The sequence below is a fragment of the Ambystoma mexicanum genome, chromosome 4p (assembly GCF_040938575.1).
Source record: "Ambystoma mexicanum isolate Mex_15411 chromosome 4p, UKY_AmexF1_1, whole genome shotgun sequence".
In the NCBI taxonomy this organism is placed as follows: Eukaryota; Metazoa; Chordata; class Amphibia; order Caudata; family Ambystomatidae; genus Ambystoma; species Ambystoma mexicanum.
The window spans coordinates 767,914,298-767,930,225 of NC_090927.1; positions in this window are offsets into that span (position 1 = coordinate 767,914,298).

Here is a 15,928-nt window from a genome sequence, read left to right on the forward strand (position 1 = left end):
GCTAAGAGACCTCCCAGCATCCAAAAATAAAAGGGATGGTTACAATAGATTTATTACTGCCAACAAACAACAAGTTGATTCAGTGCCAATAAGCATGACCAATGGGGCAAGAGAAAGATTTGTGGGTGACTTGGTGGTCAAAAGTAGTGCAATAAGATGTATAGGATCAGTAACATTCACTTCTAACAATTACGCGAAGCCATAGCGATGTAGTGCCCAGTTACTTTTGAAACAATGGTCTCGGTTACAGCTTTTAGATGTTACTATGTAATTTTCCCTGGATTTTTCAGATGGTGCAAAAAACTCAGGGGCCGATTCATGGAACAAACGTGCGCCGAAAATCTTCGCGCAAGCAGGCGCAAGCAGGCGCAAGCGGAAAAAAACAGGCGCACGCGCACGCGTGCGATTCATGGAAGTCCCTGCGCATGTACACCTCGGGATGTGCGCCAAACCCGTGCATGGCGCACAAGTCACTGCAACATCCCGAAAGGCGTGCGCGACGCGCACAGTGAAAGCGCACAACCTCGGCGCATACACCAGAAAGTGGGCGGGACACGGGGCGTAACTCGCGGAATGGGGAACAACGCGCGAAAATAAGGGCGTAACTGGGGATGTACTGCAGGGAAGCAGACGGAACGCCCACACGCACTCGAACCACACGTATTCATGGAATCGAATAGGGCAAAGCCACGCACAGCCAAAGACACGCACAAGCTGAAACACGTCCGCCACACGAAGGCAGGCGGTAGAGTCCCAGCGCATCACAAAAGTGGCAACATACAGCGATTGGGCCTGTGCGAGCGGGGTACGTGTATTTCGGGGGCGCGCGGGAAGTTACACACGCGATTGAGCGGGGTACGTGTATTTCGGGGGTGCGCGGGAAGTTACACACGCGATTGAGCGGGGTACGTGTATTTCGGGGGCACGCGGGAAGTTACACACGCGATTGAGCGGGGTACGTGTATTTCGGGGGCGCGCGGGAAGTTACACACACGATTGAGCGGGGTACGTGTATTTCGGGGGCGCGCGGGAAGTTACACACGCGATTGAGCGGGGTACGTGTATTTCGGGGGCGCGCGGGAAGTTACACACGCGATTGAGCGGGGTACGTGTATTTCAGGGGCGCGCGGGAAGTTACACACGCGATTGAGCGGGGTACGTGTATTCCAGGGGTGCGCGGGAAGTTCCACACGCGATCTCATCAGGGTACGTGTACTACAGGGGTGCGCCGGGAGCAGCACACGTGAATTGCACGTGTGGGTCCTCCCAGGTGTTCCCTCTACACCCTCCACGGCCCCTGCAGGTGGCTCACACCACAGGGGCCTACCCAGCACATGTCCTGCAGGCACCCCATCCACTATGGCCATGCCCCCCAGCCAACCCACATGTCAACTTGCACTACTGCCCACCAACGCATGTCCCCCTGCACCCCAAGCCACCAGGGGCACCCACCACCAGGCCCCCACCCATGTCTCCCAGCACCCCCACCCCCCAGCAGTGCAGGGGCAGCCTCCACCAGGCCCCCACCCATGTCTCCCAGCACCCCCACCCCCCAGCAGTGCAGGGGCAGCCTCCACCAGGCCCCCACCCATGTCTCCCACCACCCCCACCCCCCAGCACTGTGGGGCACCTGCCAGCAGGCCCCCACCCATGTCCAACTCATGTTCCCCACCACCCCCACCCCCCAGCACTGTGGGGCACCTGCCAGCAGGCCTCCACCCATGTCTCCCAGCATCCCCACCCCCCAGCAGTGCAGGGGCACCCACCACCAGGCCCCCACCCATGTCTCCCACCACCCCCACCCCCCCAGTCACCAGGGGCAGCCTCCACCAGGCCCCCACCCATGTCTCCCAGCACCCCCACCCCCCAGTAGTGCAGGGGCAGCCTCCACCAGGCCCCCACCCATGTCTCCCACCACCCCCACCCCCCAGCCACCAGGGGCAGCCTCCACCAGGCCCCCACCCATGTCTCCCAGCACCCCCACCCCCCAGCCACCAGGGGCAGCCTCCACCAGGCCCCCACCCATGTCTCCCACCACCCCCACCCCCCAAGCACTGTGGGGCACCTGCCAGCAGGCCCCCACCCATGTCCAACTCATGTTCCCCACCACCCCCACCCCCCAGCACTGTGGGGCACCTGCCAGCAGGCCCCCACCCATGTCCAACTCATGTCTCCCACCACCCCCACCCCCCAGCACTGTGGGGCACCTGCCAGCAGGCCCCCACCCATGTCCAACTCATGTTCCCCACCACCCCCACCACCCAGCACTGTAGGGCACCTGCCAGCAGGCCCCCACCCATGTCCAACTCATGTTCCCCACCACCCCCACCCTCCAGCAGTGCAGGGGCAGCCACCACCAGGCCCCACCCATGTCTCCCAGCACCCCCACCCCCCATTTACCAGGGGCAGCCTCCACCAGGCCCCCACCCATGTCTCCCAGCACCCGAACCCCCCAGCAGTGCAGGGGCAGCCTCCACCAGGCCCCCACCCAATTCTCCCAGCACCCCCACCCCCCAGCCACCAGGGGCAGCCTCCACCAGGCCCCCACCCATGTCTCCCACCACCCCACCCCCCAGGAGAGCAGGGGCACCCACCACCAGGCCCCCATCCATGTCTCCCACCACCCCCACCCCCCCAGTCACCAGGGGAAGACTCCACCAGGCCCCCACCCATGTCTCCCAGCACCCCCACCCCCCAGCCACCAGGGGCAGCCTCCACCAGGCCCCCACCCATGTCTCCCAGCACCCCCACCCCCCAGCAGTGCAGGGGCACCCACCACCAGGCCCCCACCCATGTCTCCCACCACCCCCACCCCCCCAGTCACCAGGGGCAGCCTCCACCAGGCCCCCACCCATGTCTCCCAGCACCCCCACCCCCAAGCCACCAGGGGCAGCCTCCACCAGGCCCCCACCCATGTCTCCCACCACCTCCACCCCCCCAGCACTGTGGGGCAGCCTCCACCAGGCCCCCACCCATGTCTCCCAGCACCCCCACCCCCCAGCACTGTGGGGCACCTGCCAGCAGGCCCCCACCCATGTCCAACTCATGTTCCCCACCACCCCCACCCCCCAGCACTGTGGGGCACCTGCCAGCAGGCCCCCACCCATGTCCAACTCATGTTCCCCACCACCCCCACCCCCCAGCACTGTGGGGCACCTGCCAGCAGGCCCCCACCCATGTGCAACTCATGTTCCCCAGCCAACATGTCATCACAATCTAGATCCCTGGTCCCTATGGTCAGCCTCCAAATGCAAAACACCCACCCGAGTATTGCATCCACCCACTCATAATTTGCAATTACATCACAGAACACCAATTGCAAGTTCCGAAACAAACACATTTCCCTCACATACACCAAATGGGTGTCAGTGAATCTCAAAACACATATCATGAAATGCATGAAACCAATGAGATACCACACATTGAAGTTCACCAAAAAATATATGTATTAAAGGAAACATAAATAGAATAAAAAATGAAGAAACAGAAATGTGAATGTACAAAAATGAAAAGAAGCATGTCCGTGAAAAAAAGCAAAACCAAAATAAAAATACCAAAGTAATGTTGTCCAAAGTCAATGTCCACAAAACAAAATCCAATGGGAAATAAAAAAGAAAGCCATTGCTCCATGGTTAAAAAGTGAAAAAAAAATACAATCCAACTGTGAACTATGTACATGGGAACAAGCCAGGGTCCATTATCCCAACAAAATAAAGGAAACCTATCTAACTACACTAACTAATAAAATAAACTATATACAAAAATGTGGCCAATGTCCGAAAGGTCCAAATAAAATCAAAACAAAAATGAAACCTAACACTACCTACATAACTATGTACAAGGGCAGCGGGCTAGTTTCACGGCTCACTTGTGGATGTCCCGGGCCAGGGCATCATCGAACTCCTCCTCAATGTCCCGGAGGCGGTCCTCCTCCATGGCCCCGAGGGTCCGCAGGGCCGTCGACGTCTCCACCTCCAAACCCCTGCGGATTGCCTGAGGCACTCGGCCCGCCTCAGGGCCCTCCGCATGGAGTTCTCCGCCCTGACCATTGTGAGCCGTGCCTCTTCCGCCCGCTGCCGCTCCGCATCTATGGCGTGGCCCAACCGCTGCCACACGGAAGACACTCTCTGTCCTGGGTCCTCCTGCCCTCCGGCTGATGTCTGCCCCTCCGATGTTGAAGGCCCCGAGCCTTCATGGCTCCCACCACGTTGCTGCTGCTGCTGTGCCTCTGCCCGTGCACTGCCTCCTGCTGCCTGCACATCCTCCGCCGGCTGGGGTGCAGTCGTAGATGTGGCCACCCCTGCTGGACGTCCGACTCCCGACTGTGGCAGGGATGCCTCCTCCACCAGCCTGGCTGCACCGTTAGAGGCAGCTCCACAGGGCACCCAGGTGACTGATGGGTGGGAAGATGGCACAGAGGACGACTGGCGCGTAGGGGGTCCAGTTGAGGAGGGGGTCGTAGCAAGCCCCATCAGACGGAGGAATCCGGCCTGGGTGACCTGTCCCAGCAGGCTGACGTGGTCAACGAGCCATTCGAGATGACGTGCAGTCTCTTCATGAAAAGACTGCAGGTCACCTCGCATGGCCCGTTGACGCAACGCCACACCAGCCAGGACAGGCTCAACCCGGACCTGGATAGCCACGTCCGCAGGCAGAGGAAGGCCAGTTGACGTGAGCTCATCCCCTGCCTGAAAACGGGTCTGGACGTAGGCATCCCTGCTGGTGCAAGATGATGCAGGGACAGGATCAGGGACAGGATTGCACACAGGCACCTCCGCGGCGGCCTGTGCTGCCTCCTGTCCCTGGTCCTGCACTGCACCACTAGCACCAGTGGGATCCCCACCTCCAGACCCCGTCTCTGGTGCTTGCACGGCCTCCTCCTCCACCAAACCCCCCACCAACCTGGATGACTCTGTGCCATCTTCCCCTGTTGGGCCCTGTGGGGTCCCAGCTGCCCCTTCTGCTGCCGAGGAGTCCAACTCCAACCTCCGCCTCTTGGACCTCCCCCCGGCAGCTGCGGCCTGGGACGCGGCACCGGACTCCTCACTCCCCGACGAGATCACAACATGGGAGGGGAGCCGGGCCTTGCGTCTCCGGCTGGCGGTGGGATCCCCGCCGCTGTGCTCCACAGCACCTTCTCCGCCCTCTTCATCAGTTGACGCTGCAGACAGGGAGAAACAAAACACAGGCATCAGGGCACTGTACAATGGACACATACACACATGACAGTTGTACATGAGTGGCATTGGCAAACCTCAGACATGTCATCACAATCCCCAACACACATGTCATTACAACTCGCACACATGAGCCATACCAGAGCCATATCGCAACTGCCACCACCATCCATAAACATACAACAGCATGAGCAGCCAAAGGTGAACGAGACATCACATGCAACGCAGGAAGTGCACCACACATGTACACACACCACCACACTTGCATGCATGTGTACACCTCTGCCAAGTGTCGCAGTGTTCAGACGGGCATCCATGTCACATCTGCCAATCAGGCTTCCACATACCGCTGTCACATGCATCCATGTTGCATCACTGTTGCACCCTTGTCAAATACACACACATGCACATGTACACAGTGCTGATACATGCAGCCAAAAACAACATACATGCGTGACATCACGGACATGTCTACTTACATACACATTCATCCAAACATGTGTGCCCACACAACTGCATTTGGCATGCAAGCCTACACACACAAGCACCATCCATGTCTCACACATTCCAGCCCTCGCATGCGTCAGCCCCACGTCCCTGTACACCCCCACCCATACTCGACCCCATACAAACAGATGTGCAACCTGCACACTACTGAATAATCACCACACGCACTGCTCACAATCAGGATGCATGTACACTCACCGCTCGACTCCAGACGGGTCTGCTTCTCAAGGACCTGGACGTGGAGCGCTGGGGATATGCGTTCCAGGACCCTCATCTGTTCTTCCGACAAGTGGCCCCGGCGCCCCTTGGCATCCGCTGCCTTCAAGAGGCGCCGGGCCTTGTTCAGGGTCCTGGACCTGAAGTCCTCCCAGCGCTTCTTGACATGTTGTAAGTCGCGGACTGCCACCCCCTCCGCGTTGATGGCAGTCACGATGTCAGTCCAGATCCGAGTCCGTCCTTCCTTGTCGGCGCGGGAACTTCCGAAGAGGGCATCATACTGCCCCAGGACTTGCTCCACCAGGACACCAACTTCGGTGGCACTGAAGCTGGTGCCCCTCTGCCTCTCTGGCCGGGGGTTGTCAGTGGTCCCAGATGGTGTTTGCCCTGACATGACAACCCCAGAGGCAGGAGTGGGTGGGCAACTGGGTCCTGGGGCTGGGCTGTGGAGCGATGGAATCCCAGTCGGGAGTCTTCGGTTCCAGCAGGGGTGGTCACAGCAACAGCACCCCTGGCTGATGTGCAGGCAGCAAATGGCAGGGCACGTGGGCAGCAGGCAGTCAGGCAGCAGCAGATGGCAGGTGGGAGCATGCTCGGGGCTCTGGGGGGCAGTAGTTCGGCCTTCTGGGCAGGAGCGTGGTCTTCCATGTGCTTACACGTGGCCAGCTTGATACGGAGTGATTTGGCACGTGAAAAATCTGCACGTCAGCGTGTAATTCGAGGAAAGGCCCTTAGCGCGTAAGCGCGTCTGCACGCATACGCATTTTCATTGGACAGAAGGCCCCTCAAGCGCAAGCGCCCCTGTGACGTGACGCGTACAGACGTGCATAGGCATTTCAGCGCGCGTGAAAAACTGCACGTCCGCGTGTAATACGAGGAAAGGGCCCATGGGCGTAAGCGCGCGTGGAAAACTGCACGTCCGCGTGTAATACGAGGAAAGGCCCTTAGCGCGTATGCACGGCAGCACGCATATGCGATTTCATTGGACCAAAGGCCATTAGTACGTGAGCGCGTCTGTGACGTGACGCGCGCAGGTGTTTCCCTCATTGCACGTGATGACAGAACACACGTGGATTTCCCCCAATCGCGTGTGAAAGTTCCCGACACCCCAGAACACACGTACCCAGGCTAATCGCGTGTGGAACTTCCCGCGCACCCCGAAACACACGTACCCAGGCCAATTGCGTGTACGCTCACTCCCCTCCGATCACACGCGATGACACTCGGACCGTATCCGAATACGGGAAACCCGCGCACGGCAAAAGACGTGCACAGGCGTCAACGCGTCCGCCCACACGAAGGCAGGCGGAGCCGTCCCCGCGCACAGCATAAAAGTGCGCGCAAACAACAAACACGTATATACAGCTACGATGAATGCCCCATTTGTCGCTGCACTGATCGTGGGACACCGCAGGAGGAGGAGAATAGCCAGGGCATGCATTTTCGCACCACGGACAAGCCTTTTTGGGATGCCTGACGACCAGGTCTATGGCAGGTATAGGTTTCCACCCCATATCATCCTAGACCTGGTCAGGGAGTGGGAAGATGACCTCACATCCCCCAACCTTTGCTCCCAAGCATTGAGCCCCTTGGAGAAGCTGCTCAATGTCCTGCATTTTTTGGCCACTGGGTCATTTCAGCGGACCACTGCCATAGTGGAGGGGGGGGTCTCACAGGCCACGCAGTCACGCTGCCTACACCAGGTACTGGCAATCATGACAGCGCGCCCCTCAGTCCGCAGGCACATATACATGCCCAGAACACCCGCAGAAAGGCAGGCCGTTGTCCTGGATTTTTTCAGGGTGGCACACTTCCCCAAAGTGCTCGGTGCCATAGATTGCACCCATGTGGCCCTACGTCCACCTAGGGCCATTGAGCACATCTACCGAAACCGCAAGCACTGGCATTCCATCAATGTACAGGTGGTATGTGATGCAAAGGGAATCATCACCTCTGTCTATGCAAACTACCCTGGCTCCACCCATGACAGTTTCATATACAGAATATCCGCCCTGAGCCGGGCCCTGGAAGCTGGGCAGCATGGCGACACATGGCTCCTAGGTCAGTACAAATGCCCTTGCACATGCATGCAAGTCACACACAGACAAATGTCCAAACCCTAATAATCTCAACTATTATCACCTCCCCAGGGGACAGTGCCTACCCTCTGAGCAACCACATGATGACGCCAATCCGGAACCCCATCACACCACCCCAGGTAATATACAACGCCGCCCATATTGCAACCAGGGGCATAGTGGAGCGCACATTCGGAGTGCTCAAGTCACGTTTCCGCTCCCTTGACCGCTCTGGTGGGCAACTACTCTATGCACCACCAGTAGTGTGCAGGATCATTGTGGCAGCATGTGTCCTGCACAATGTTGCAACACGGCAGGGCGTCCCGGTGGACATGGTGGTGCCCCCACATCCCCAACCACAGGCACAGGCGCTGCCCATGGGAGGGGACAGGGCATGTGGCGAGGAAGCCCGGACCCAGCTTGTGGCCACATTTTTCACCTAAACTCCCACCCCTGTGGAGTGCACACAGGCCTGGCACATACCAGGTGACAATCCATGATGACAAAGAGACAGTCTACTGTCACAACCCTACCACCCTGAGATAGTTGCCATGGAAGTGCCACATCGTCTGCATCCCTAGCTACTTAAACACAAGCTATCCTGTGTGACCAAAAGGCACACATATGACATATGACATGATATGGGCCATACACAAGTATTCCAAGGCGCAATGAGGCAGGGAGGGGGGAACAAGGGAACACAGAGAACGGTACTACTAGGCCAGGTGTCATTGAGATCGTGCAAGTGCAGGGGTAGGGGGAATGGGAAAAGTGCAAGGGGAAGGGTGGGGGGGAGTCCAGTACAGGGGAAGTAGCCCAAAAAAATAATACATAGGTCGCCTGTTGGTAACTACAAAGGTAAGTGCAGACAAGTGCTGGGAAGGGAGGGCTGTAGGGATAGAGAGACAGTACTGCAGTGCAGGGGTTGCCAGGGAGGCAGTGCAAGTGGAGAGTGGCTGGGCCAGGGACCGAGGTCGGTGAGAGTGGCCCAGTTGCAGCTCCTGTGCAGTTCCAGTGAAGAATTCTGCAAGGGAGAGGCAGAGAGTAAGCAGAAGCAAAGAGGAAGGTCTTGAGGTGCTTCCAGAACTGGAGATGGTTCCCCTCAAGTTCAAGTCAGGCCGGAAGTCTGTTCCAGGGGGAGGGCCCTGCTGCGGAGAGAAATCTACCCCCAGCTAGTTGCTCTGAGAAGCGGATGACCCGGACATGCAAGGTGTGCATCACACACACCTGCAAAACAGGCCATGGCCATCACTGTCATGTCACTCAAACCCTCCCAAACATCAACATGACATGGCAAGCAATACCCATAAACCAACGCAGTAACGATAAGGTACACATTGCCATGTCCTAAATGTACAGTGGCATCGGACACTGCTGCCTGACCCGGAATCAGATGAAATGACAGACCAACAAAATCTCCCACCCAAAATAAGTCATTTCCAAATGCATTACAACAGTCGTAGACGTAACATCACAATGAATGCCTGTCTACATGCACATTATGCATTGCAAAATCAACACTGCAGCTCATGTGTGCAGTGTCCTACTCCTGCATCACACTGCTCAGCGCACAGCACAGTGAACAGCCGTTGTGTGTGATGCACACCCTGAGCATCACATCTAAGTGACAGACCACGTCAAACATCAAATTAGGCATGTACTGGATCCATGATCGGTCACAGAACATGTGCTGCCGGGACACAGTGGGCACCAGAAGGCAAACAGTGTACACGTGGATATGCAAGGGTGGGAGTACATGTAGTGCATCAGAGTGCAAGTGTGTGAGTCTGCAAGGACATGCACTCCACATATGCATGTGCACTCAAGTGACCATCAGTGTTCCCTACACATCACATGTGAACATCCACCATGTGTACACCCCAGCATGTCAAACCACAACTATCCCCTCACACCTGAAAGGAAAACACAACACATGAACAGTCATTGATCAGCAGAACACAACATGTACATAGGATACCACCATTACTATGTCAGAGTTCCCATCACACTGCAGGGCAAGGCAACTATCAACAACAACCCCCCCCTCCCTCACAAATGACCATGACCCACTGAACAACTGCACCTGGGTCATGGAGCCTCCAAACCTCAATTCCACCTGGCCACAGGATCACCTTTACCCTTCGTCACCATCTCCCACCTTGTGTGTAAAAAGATGCCTGAACCCTCAGAATCCACACTCATTTCCAAAATCACAAAATCCAAGGCATAAAAACAAACCCGAACACCCTCCAGTAGATGACTTGATGTAGCAGTACCTCACAAAGGCCAAGTACTACCACAATGATGCAACAACCAAGGTAGCACAGCAAAACAATGTCACGACAGGATGTGAGACATGTGTGGTACATGACATAGGATGATGCACCATGAATGGATGTGTACTGTCACAGGTCCCCTGTACAGGTGCGGGAGTGTCACGAAACAACCACCCCCACCATGTCCCGGGTGCCTGCAAGGTCAAACTCACACAGGCCCCTGAGACCCTGGTGGGGAATGAGGTTCAGGGATATGCAGTCGGGACAGGTGTTGACACACTGGATGACTGGAAAATGCACGAAAATGTACAACCTGCATGAACACATACACAATCCAAACAAACTTGGACATCATTGTCATGGCCTTCTGTAGTCCAGGCTCAGGAGTGGTACGAACCAACCACCCCCTCTAGGGTTTTGGCGCCTGCAAGTTCGGGGCTTACACAGGCATCCGCAACCCCAGTGGGGAAAGAGGGTCAGGGAACGTTGCTTGGATAGGCACGGGAAGCAGGAACACCGGGTAGAGGGTACAGGTTTCAAAATTGCATAGGATCACGGGTGATTAGGGAGAAAAACACATACCAAATTGAACCACACATACATCCATGCATCAGTACACTCCCCAGCAAGCCTATGCAGAGCAGTTCGTAAGAAAAACAACAAGACACTTAGCTCTGGTTTTGAGTGCTGGCCTCCTGCCTGCGCACTCTCAGGTCCGGTTACAGGAGCACTGCAATGCTGCAAAGAGAGCCACAGTCAACAAGCTGTACGTGCCAATTACACAAAAACACAACACCAAACATGCCCCATAGCAACAAACTACTCTACAAACAGACAATCTGTGGTCGATGCTTCGTACCCATATATAACATCACCCCTGTGACGGGTCATACACAGTCAATGCAGTAAGTCAGCCGCTTGTGGGTGCGTGGCAAATGGAACACCAATGTGTCACAATTCACACAACATGCAATGTTCCCTGGGTAAGCAGACAGACCCATATAGCAAGCCATGACTACAGAGCAAGTTGCGTACCACCATGACCGAAACAAAGTTGGCAGTGCATTTATCATGAAGTACGTGGAAAAGACATGCACTGCACCCGAGTATGTCCCTTGCTGTATCAACAGCCATCAGTCCACAAACACATCTGAGCTGCATTGTGTGCTTCAACACCAATATTCGTCTAAACTCACCCTCAGTGCTGTGACTAAGCCTGCATGTGCAACTCGCCTGGTGCAAGCTTTGCTGTGTCGTGGCCCCCCTGTGATGCTCACCTTGCCTGGAGTTCCTTGGAACATGTCAGCAGTTCTAGGATGTGGGTCTGCAATCACTGCGCCTCTGCTTGTGCACACATGTGCATGTGGGCACCAACAAACGGGTACAGAATTCCGTCGTCCAATGGGCCATGTCTGCTGGCAAAGGTGCTCTGGAGGCTCATCCCCCTGCAGAAAGGGCATGAAACACATGATTAATGCTTCAAAGTCATCTGTGTGTGTCTCATCAGGCATCTCATTACTTGACCATGTCAGAGAGTCACATCACAAATCACACCATCAGTCCGTCTTTCACCTCCAAAGTGTGGAACACTATCTACAGCATGAATTGCAACAAGCACATGTACAGGAAAGATATTAAACATACTACACAATGCATAGCAATCAATGTCCACATTAATCATGACACACCCCATCTAGCAAAAGCTGAACAGTGGACAATGACACCTAAATCATCCCCACTAGGGGTGTCAACACAAGTCACACAGCACCAGACATGCCACAGATATGACAGTCCAAAGCCCTTGTGTAAAATGCTGTAACACCGAACCATCCTTGCGAGCCCATGGATAAGGGAGGCAGGAGTGGCATATGTGAGTCAAGGACCCCAAGCAGCAAACACATACACAAGACAACCATGAAGGGCCCAGCTAGAACAGACAGTGGATGCCTTCAAAAGCCACAAAGTACCGCACCGTCACATGAAAGCACAATAGACTAGCAATTTTAAACTAACTCAACTATTAACTAATTACACTAACTATGGAAAACCTACATTACCTATTTAAACTAACTATCAAACAAAAACTTAACTAACTAAACTAAAAGAAAAATCAAAAATGGCCACATACGACCCGGGGGGGAGGGGAGGTACCCGGGAGGGTGGAGGTACAGGGTGCTGCTCAACATCCACATGCGATGATGCTGAGCCAAAAGAAAAATCCTCCATGGGCTCAACGCCTGCACAGCACGACCTATGTGGAGATAGATGGTCGTCCGAGTCTGGCTCATCCTGGAAAGGAGGACGTGGCACAGTAGCCTGGCCATGCCTAGCCGCAGCTTGCCCCTCGTCGGCAGCAAGTCTGCCGGACGGGTGAGCCTGGTTCTGTGTGGCGATGTGACGTAGGTCTGCATGCAGAACCTCACGTGATACACGTGCTTCCTCTTGCAAGGTAGCACGTGTAACACGGAGTTCCTCCTGCAAGGCCTGGCTGGACAACCGCTGCACCTCCCGGCAAGCCTGTAGCTCAGCCGAGATGGTACGCTCAAGCTGTGCAAACCTCTCCTCTGCCTGCTGCCTCTGGGACATCATAAGGACACCCAGAGTGGATCTGAGGGAAGCATACTCCTCCCTCAGGGCATCCATGTGCGCCACTGCGTGAGCAGCAATTGCTTGACGCAGAGACCACATTTCAGCCTGGCGTGCCCTGTCTGAGGCCGCCATGCCCAGCCTGAGCGAGCGGGCCGTGGACCGTGCCGCCTGCTGCTGGAGAAGCACCTGCCTAGCAGGGGGGAGCACAGATCGGGCCACACGCTCCATGCTCTCAGCGATGTTCTCCATTGCTGCCCCCTGCTGTTCGGAATTGGCAGTCATGTCTTGCTACCACTCAGTATACAGCGGTTGCGCGCGGCGACCGCATTGCCGGGCTTGACCCCTGCGGGACCCAAGGACCGGGGGTCCTCGCTGTGTTGGCACCGCCTGCGGCTGCACGACTACATGCCCCCGTCGACGTGATGTCCCAGGCACATCAGTGACTGGTGTGGAGGGTGACCCTGCATCCCGATCCACCACGGGCGGAGGAACCAAGACTGTCTGATCCCTCAGTGCAGGTGTCGCAGACAGAGGAGTGTCCACATCAGAATCACTCACCCCTGACACATGGACTTGATGCTCATCCAACTCAACATGGACGTCAGAGTCGTCATCAAGGCTGGACTCATAGGCAGCCAGAGACAAGATGGACTGCAGCACTTGGGGGTTTTCGTGGCCTACCACCCCACGACCCCCACTAGTGCCGGGTTGATGTGGTGTTACCAACCCTGTGTCTGGCATGACAACACCATCCTCCGCCTCCATTGCGTCATCACCTGAAAAATAGAGAGAAAAAGGTCAATACACATGTCAGAAGCACACGACACACACACACACCGACAGCAAAGGCATCCGGCAGACATGTGACACACAACATATGACCTGGCATGCATGCTGGGTCTACTTTGAATAGCTTCTGTGATCAGACCTGTTGAAAGGTGGCAGTTTCCATGGAAGTGGGTCTATGCAGTGCAGAAAATGTGTACGCCACTCACTACCTACATGTACAAGCACTACATGGTGTGTGCTAGGAAATGTGAAGGCAGTGCAATGTCAAATTCAGACATCACGTGCATTGTGCATTCAATGTGTACCATGTCTAGAAGCCAAGCACCCCTCCACCCCAGTACCAAAGCAGGGATGCCTAGCATGGTATCAAAAGGCTGACCATACACCTGTGTATTGACAGGCAGTGTTGACTGGCATCAACAGCTTAATGTGATTCAAATTACAACACTGCAAATGATGCTGGGACAGTGGGCAGGACACATGATGGAAACTCCGGAGGCCGCCCACGTGTGAAGAAGACACAAGAGTTGGACAGAGTCATTGGCCATTGAACAGGCTGAGGCCTGTGAGCCACACAGATTGTCAGGGCCTAAACATGTGTGCAACGCAGGACTGAGCCACAGTTGACATGGGGAGGCCGATGAGATGGCAGGCAATGTATGTAACCAAGGACTCATATTACAGTGATCATCCAGTCAAGGACACATAGGGGCATGCGTGCAATGCACATGGAGCATGAATGGGCACTCATGTCCCTGCGGGACATCTGACCCATGCACAGTACAAGTGAGATACCCTGCATCGAGTACTAAGGCTGTACCACACGGCATATGTCTGGCAGTTTCTACGCTGGAAGTTAGCATCTACACAGGACACATGAACAAGAAACTACACATTGGCAAGATTGGAGCAGACCAGTGCAAAGGTGGAACTGGAGTGCAGAGTGGCAGAGGACGGGCAAGGGAGCATGCCCACATGGAGTACCGCATGCAGGCAGAGGAGACATGCATGATGGTAGCATTGCATTACTTACACATCAGAACCATGTACACGTCACATGTAGCAGCAATCATGCACAACACATCCCACAAGTGAAACACACACGTCCTCAACAAACACGCATCAACACTCACTGGACTGGGCATCAAAGTCCAGCATCTCTCCCACTCCTTCGACCAATTCAGGTGGTATGAACTCCGCAACGAGAGCCTCATGCGGAGTGAGTTCTTCCTCCTCTGGTGCAGGCCCACCGCCAGTCACCAGAGTCAAGTTGTAATTTGAGGCACGCTTGGCCTTAGTGCTGCGCTTGATGTCATTCCAACGCTTTTTGCACTCCTGCGCCGTGCGCACCTCATGGCCGAATGAACTGACATGTTCCGCAACATGCTTCCAGTGGGTGTCACGTTGGGCAGCCGTAGTCTGACTATTGGCACCCACTAGCATGTCACGGCTGTGGCCCCGCACGTAGTCCACGAGGAAGTCCAGTTCCTGCTTACAGAAAGGCTTCTTCCTCGACGTGCAGGAGGTCGTGGCTGTGTGTGGGGTCCCAGCCTGTGCTGCAGGTGCAACCTTCCTCCTCTTGGACTGTGGCGCAGACCCTGGCTGGCTAATGCCGCCCTGACCAGTATGGCCAGTGGGTTCGGTGGATTGAGCCAAGGGAGTGGCAGGTGGAGAGATGACCAAAGGCCTGACTTGTGTCAGTGGCAGCTGGATGCCCACTAATGGACCCTGCGCAGCAACATCAGCTGTGGCAGGGTCATTGACCGCAACGGTCCTGGTTGGCAGAGTCACAACCGGGGTGCTGTTGGGTGCATCTGCCCCTGCACTTGCCAACCCCCGGCTGTTCGGGGCAGCAGATGACATGACTGCCCCAGGGACACGTGTCTTGGTCTGAGCAGCCCGGCCTGCCCCTATGGTTTCCCCCCTGGCCTGTTGGAGATCTACCAAGGGCTCTTCAAGTGCCAACGCAGCCTGCGCTGGCAGACCCTGAGCCTGGGTGGCGGTGTCCACAGCTGAACCTGCAGCTACCACTACCCTTGGGCCCGTGGCAGTCGATGGAATGGACTGCCGGGTCATATGGGTGCCAGTGCCAGATGCAGGAGCTGCATCCCCCGGAACCACAGGGGGTGGTGGCATGGCTGCACCGACACATGGCACAACATTGTGCTCAAGTGGCGCACCCCTGCCTCTTCCCCCTCTGTGGCTGCCCTGGACACCCTGGAGTCCCCCTACTCCCTGGTCACCACGGCCACGTCCCTGACCACGCCCGCCACGAGGAGTACGCCCAGCTGAGGCG